This window comes from Salmo salar, chromosome 11 (assembly GCF_965601325.2).
Source record: "Salmo salar chromosome 11, fSalSal1, whole genome shotgun sequence".
Lineage (NCBI taxonomy): Eukaryota > Metazoa > Chordata > Actinopteri > Salmoniformes > Salmonidae > Salmo > Salmo salar.
In genome coordinates, this window is record NC_138301.1 from 83,326,823 (window position 1) to 83,332,822 (window position 6,000).

Below are 6,000 nucleotides of genomic sequence, written 5' to 3' on the forward strand. Positions count from 1 at the left end.
CTAGAATTAATCAAGGCCTTTAAACACTTGTTGGACAATAATTGTAAGAATGAAATGCCTTTTATGGTGTCTGACGTTTACATAAGTCCAGAAAGTTGCATTTTATGAGAGAAAAAAAGTATAATTAGCAGGTTGTTCATTTATGGTGTGACAGCTGATACTTCGGTCTATCAAAATATACAGCACCAGTCAAAAGTTTGGACACCTACTCATTCAATGGTTTTTCTTTATTTTTACTATTTTCTATAGAATAATAGTGTAGACATCAAAACTATGAAATAACACATTTGGAATCATGTAGTAACCAAAAAAAAGTGTTAAACAAATCAAAATATATTTTAAATTTGAGATTCTTCAAAGTAGCCACCCTTTGCCTTGATGACAGCTTTGCACACTCTTGGCATTCTCTCAACCAGCTTCATGAGGTAGTCAACATAAATGCATTTCAATTAACAGGTGTGCCTTGTTAAAAGTTAATTTGTGGAATTTCTTTCCTTCTTAATGCGTTTGAACCAATCAGTTGTGTTGCGTCAAGGTAGGGGTGGTATACAGAAGATAGCCCTATTTGGTAAAAGACCAAGTCCATATTAGGGCAAGAACAGCTCAAAAAAGCAAAGAGAAATGACAGTCCATCATTTCTTATTTTATTTATTTTATTTCACCTTTATTTAACCAGGTAGGCCAGTTGAGAACAAGTTCTCATTTACAACTGCGACCTGGCCAAGATAAAGCAAAGCAGTGCGACAAAAAAACAGAGTTACACATGGGATAAACAAACGTACAGTCAATAACACAATAGAAAAATCTGTATACAGTGTGTGCAAATGAAGTAAGAAGCTAAGAAAATAAAAAGGCCATAGTGGCGAAGTAATTACAATTTAACAATTAACACGAGTGATAGATGTGCAGATGAGGATGTGTAAGTAGAAATATGGTGTGCAAAAGAGCAGAAAAACAAAAACAAATATGGGGATGAGGTAGGTAGTTGGTTGGATGGGCTATTTACAGATGGGCTGTGTACAGCTGCAGCAATTGTAAGCTGATCTGACAGCTGATGTTTAAAGTTAGCGAGGGAGATATAAGTCTCCAACTTCAGTGATTTTTGCAATTCATTCCAGTCATTGGCAGCAGAGAACTGGAAGGAAAGCCGGCCAAAGGAAGTGTTGGCTTTGGGGATGACCAGTGAAATATACCTGCTGGAGCGCGGGCTACGGGTGGGTGTTGCTATGGTGACCAGTGAGCTGAGATAAGGCGGAGCTTTAACTAGCAAAGACTTATAGATGACCTGGAGCCAGTGAGTTTGGCGATGAATATGTAGCGAGGACCAGCCAACGAGAGCATACAGGTCACAGTGGTGGGTAGTATATGGGGCTTTAGTGACAAAACGGATGGCACTGTGATAGACTACATCCAATTTGCTGAGTAGAGTGTTGGGAGGCTATTTTGTAAATGACATTGCAGAAGTCAAGGACCGGTAGGATAGTCAGTTTTACGAGGGTATGTTTGGCAGCATGAGTGAAGGAAGCTTTGTTGCAAAATAGGAAGCCGATTCTAGATTTAATTTTGGATTGGAGATGCTTCATATGAGTCTGGAAGGAGAGGTTACAGTCTAGCCAGACACCTAGGTATTTATAGTTGCCCACATATTCTAAGTCAGAACCGTCCAGAGTAGTGATGCTAGCCGGGCGGGCGGGTGTGGCAGCGATCGGTTGAAGAGTATGCATTTCGTTTTACTAGCATTTAAGAGCAGTTGGAGGCCACGGAAGGAGTGTTGTATGGCATTGAAGCCATAGATTGAAGCCATAACTTTAAGACATGATGGTCAGTCAATCCGTAAAATGTCAAACTTCGAAAGTTTCTTCAAGTGCAGTCGCAAAAACCATCATGCGCTATGATGAAACTGGCTCTTAATGAGGACTGCCAGAGTTAACTCTGCTGCAGAGGATACATTGATCTGAGGTTACCAGCCTCAGAAATTGCAGCCCAAATAAATGCTTCACAGAGTTCAAGTAACAGACACATCTCAACATCAACTGTTCAGAGGAGACTGCGTGAATCAGTCCTTCATGGTCGAATTGCTGCAAAGAAACCACCATTAAAGGACACCAATAAGAAGAAGAGACTTGCTTGGGCCAAGAAACACAAGCAATGGATATTAGACCAGTGGAAATCTGTCCTTTGGTCTGAGTTCAAATTTGAGATTTTTGGTTCCAACCACCGTGTCTGTGTGAGACGCAGAGACGAGTAGGTGAACAGATAATCTCTGCATGTGTGCTTCCCACCGTGAAGCATGGAGGTGGTGGTGTGATGGTGCTTTGCTGGTGACACTGTCTGTGATTTATTTAGAATTCAAGGCACACTTAACCAGAAGGGCTACCAAAGAATTTTGCAGCGATACACCATCCCATCATTTGTTTTTCAACAGGACAATGACCCAACACACCTCCAGACAGTGTATGGGCTATTTGACCAATAAGGAGAGTGATGGAGTGCTGCATCAGATGACCTGGCCTCCACAATCACCCGACCTCAACCCAATTGAGATGGTTTGGGATGTGTAGGACCGCAGAGTGAAAGAAATGCAGCCAACAAGTGCTCAGCATATGTGGGAACTAAAGACGGTTAGAAAAGCATTCCAGCTGAAGCTGGTTGAGAGAATGCCAAGAGTGTATATACAAAGCTGTCATCAAGGCAGTTGACTACAATAAAATCTTGACTGGCTACATCACTGCTTGGTATGTCAACTGTACCACCCTCGATCGCATGCTTCTACAGAGGATGGTGAGGACAGCCTAGTACATCACCACATCACAGCCTAGTACATTGCTTCTTCTCCATCTAGTGCAGGGCTCTACAACCCTGTTCCTGGAGAACTAGCGTCCTATAGGTTTTCACTTTCACCCTAATCAAGCGCACCTGACTAATAATTACCTGCTTGATAAGCTGAATCAGGTTAGTTACAACTGGGGTTGGAGTGAAAACCTACAGGAGGGTAGCTCTCCAGGAACAGGGTTGGAGGCCCCGTAAAACGGGCTCAGTGCATTTTCCAGTGGAAAATGTCAATACTAATCTTAGGAATGGAACACACCCTGGAACCATTAACATAACCATGTTTAGCATCTTCAGGCCTCCACACATAGAAGACATTTGGAACAGCTCTACTTAAATAAATCCATTTTATATACACCATCACAATAAATCCATCATTTATTTTAGGCACCTCTGAAGAAACATGATATGAAGAAAATGTTTTTTTTAGAAGAACCGAATAGGCTATGAGTCTACTGTATGTTATCTGGCTATGTGCCATGCCATAGCCTGTAGGCTAGTTAATTTAGCTGACAAGATGAGCTTATAAGTCCCATGCCATTATTTTATATTACATGCTTTCATGTAATAATATCATTGAACTTAGCTGAATAAAATAGAAAGGATTTTTTCCCCCATTCCGGAGCGAGTGCGCATATGAAGAGGCTATGTTGAGCGCAAAAGTGATCATTGAAACAGGTCCTATATGGTAGATTTAGAATTATTTGCCAAATTTAGTTGTGAATGATAAACTTTCATGTCTTACAAATTAAAACATATATGAAACATCATATCATGTTTCTTTAGACCTGTATGCATAAGTGTATGGGTGTTAAATGCTTTGAATTAATAGTCACCTTAGAAAGCACTGTCCATTTCGTTGTGTTTGGCTTTATAACATCCACAACAACTATGTTTTCCACTCAGTTTCAACCTGTTGTTTAACTTCTTTCTTCAAATTGATCACCACAGTGATGTAAAAAAAAATGTAGCCTAATGGTGAGTTTTAAAAGCATGATACGTGTTTGATAAGTGTTTGATGCGATTTTAGATTGCATTTGCAATGATGTCAGAGTGGTTAGAGGGAGAATAGAGCACCGAGTACCAGGCCATTAGCGTCCTGATGCTCGTTAGCGAGTTGGGTACTACCAACACATGTCCAGAGCGCATAAAAGGAGATTACCGTGACTCAACAGTCATGTGGAAGTTGACTGTGGTCATGACCAATGGCTGCCGGAGTGGCAGTAATATGGTCACCGCAACAGCCCTACCACTCCAGTATCCTTACACATTGTAAATATGGTATTGGCACTGACCCCGGAACTGACCCTGTATATAGCTTACTTACTTTCTCGTGTTCTATTTCTCATGTGTTTTTGTTCCTACTTTTTTTAATAGTACTACAGATATTGATTACTGCATTGTTGGGAAAGAGCTTGCAAGAATGGCATTTCACTGTACCTGTGCACGTGACAATAAAACTTAATTTGAAGGCAGAGAGCCATTTTCCACAGGCCCTGGCACCAGTCTGTCACTTACAGGCACTTCTGCAGCATTTTGTGGCGGTTCCAAAATGGTACATAGCCATAGGGGATATCAGTGGAGTCCTGCATGCTGTCCTGCAGTGTGTGTGGCCTGCATGCTGAGGAATACTCTGCAACATCTGGGTGTGAGCGTGTCAAAAAAACTGATTAGTAAATGTCCCGGCCACATGGAACATTTCCTGAACACACACACACACACACACACACACACACACACACACACACACACACACACACACAATCTGTCCATCCCTCTCTGGGTCCTATTATATGGTCCCTCCCTAGGTTTTGTTGTACAGTTAGGGTGACATGCAGCCCATGGGTGACAGACAACTGTATTCAACTTGACATTGCCACAAAGTTTGCCCTTATAGCTACCTAGCCGGAGTTTGCACTCCTGCCAAAAATGAAGTAAGAACATCAGGACCATGGACAAGGCTGTCACCCTCACCTGCCCTCTTGTGCCAGCACCACCCCTTACTCCTTTAGTCTCTTGCTTTTGGCAGCGCAGTCTTCCAGCAGGACCTCCCGGCGCCGCTTGATTGCATAAAGCCAGTCCACCTCGTCCTCTTTGCCTACCCCATCTTCCTCCGGCGTCTCCACTGCGGCTTCAAACTGCTGCACCGCTGCCTTGGACACCCGCTCGCCCACTTTCCTTTTCCAGACGAACGAAGCCATCCTTTACAGGAATGAGTCAATTATCTGTAACGTTACTGTAGAATTGTGAAACTTCTCTGCTTGCAAATAGCTCGCTACTGCTGACAGACACTTGAGACTTCTAACCTTAAGTTTGGAATGTCAAAAAGGCAGGTTTGTTCACATTGAATTGGCTAGCGTGGAAAGTGAGTTACTATAGCTAGCTAGCAAGCTAATGTCTGAATGTTAGCTAGCTAGTAACTGGCTAGCATATAGCTAACGTTTAACCGTTAACCTCGATAACTGTCATTCATTCTTCATCAAATGCTTTTGATTTAATATGTGGCTGGATATATTGCGTTTTCAACACTCATAACGCGGTTACCGATGCTGTGCTGCTTTCTATTTAACCCGGAAGCTCCTGTTTGTTTAACCACAACATTTAAAGGGACAGTACAGATATTTTGAAGTAATTTGTGGGTGCACGAAAGGTACAGCACAATTATTTTGAAAAGTCTCTAGCTATCTGTGTGGGTCAGTCTTCCTCTTGTCAGATCATGTGTAATTATCAGGAAAATGTGCTGACAGCTGATTGTAGTTACATTGTAACAGAATGTCGTTGTTGCAACATGTTTTCAATATTCCCACATTAACATGTTCCAGAGCATCCATCTTTGACCCTGTTGTCTTACTTCTGAGTTCAAAGTCAATCAGTGATTCATTGACAAGTACTGAAGTTGAACAGCTAAACCCCTGCATTTGTGGTTGAAAGATGGCGCCGACAGATATAGCAGCTCTGCTTCTAGCTCCTACAAGCATTTCTCTACACCCACAATAACATCTGCTAAATATGTGTATATGACCAATAAAATTTGATTTGATTTTAATTCTATGACATTTGATGATAAACCTACATCTGTAAAGTGACTATGAAAGTGACCCTCATTAGAAATGTATTGTGGTTCCAATTAAGATTCAAAACATGTTCAAATGAAATGCAAAAAAGTTTACT

At 41.6% G+C, this 6,000-nt stretch overlaps 1 pseudogene across 1 annotated transcript in view; it reads right to left on the reverse strand.

Annotated features, from left to right (window-relative positions):
* LOC106562969 (tetratricopeptide repeat protein 33-like) overlaps positions 1 to 5,190 on the reverse strand; it is a 40,581-nt pseudogene extending 35,391 nt beyond the window's left edge. The window contains exon 1 of the transcript XR_014379432.1: positions 4,804 to 5,190. The product of XR_014379432.1 is annotated as a tetratricopeptide repeat protein 33-like (transcript). The remainder of the gene's footprint in view (positions 1 to 4,803) is intronic.
* Between the last annotated feature and the right edge of the window lie 810 nt (positions 5,191 to 6,000).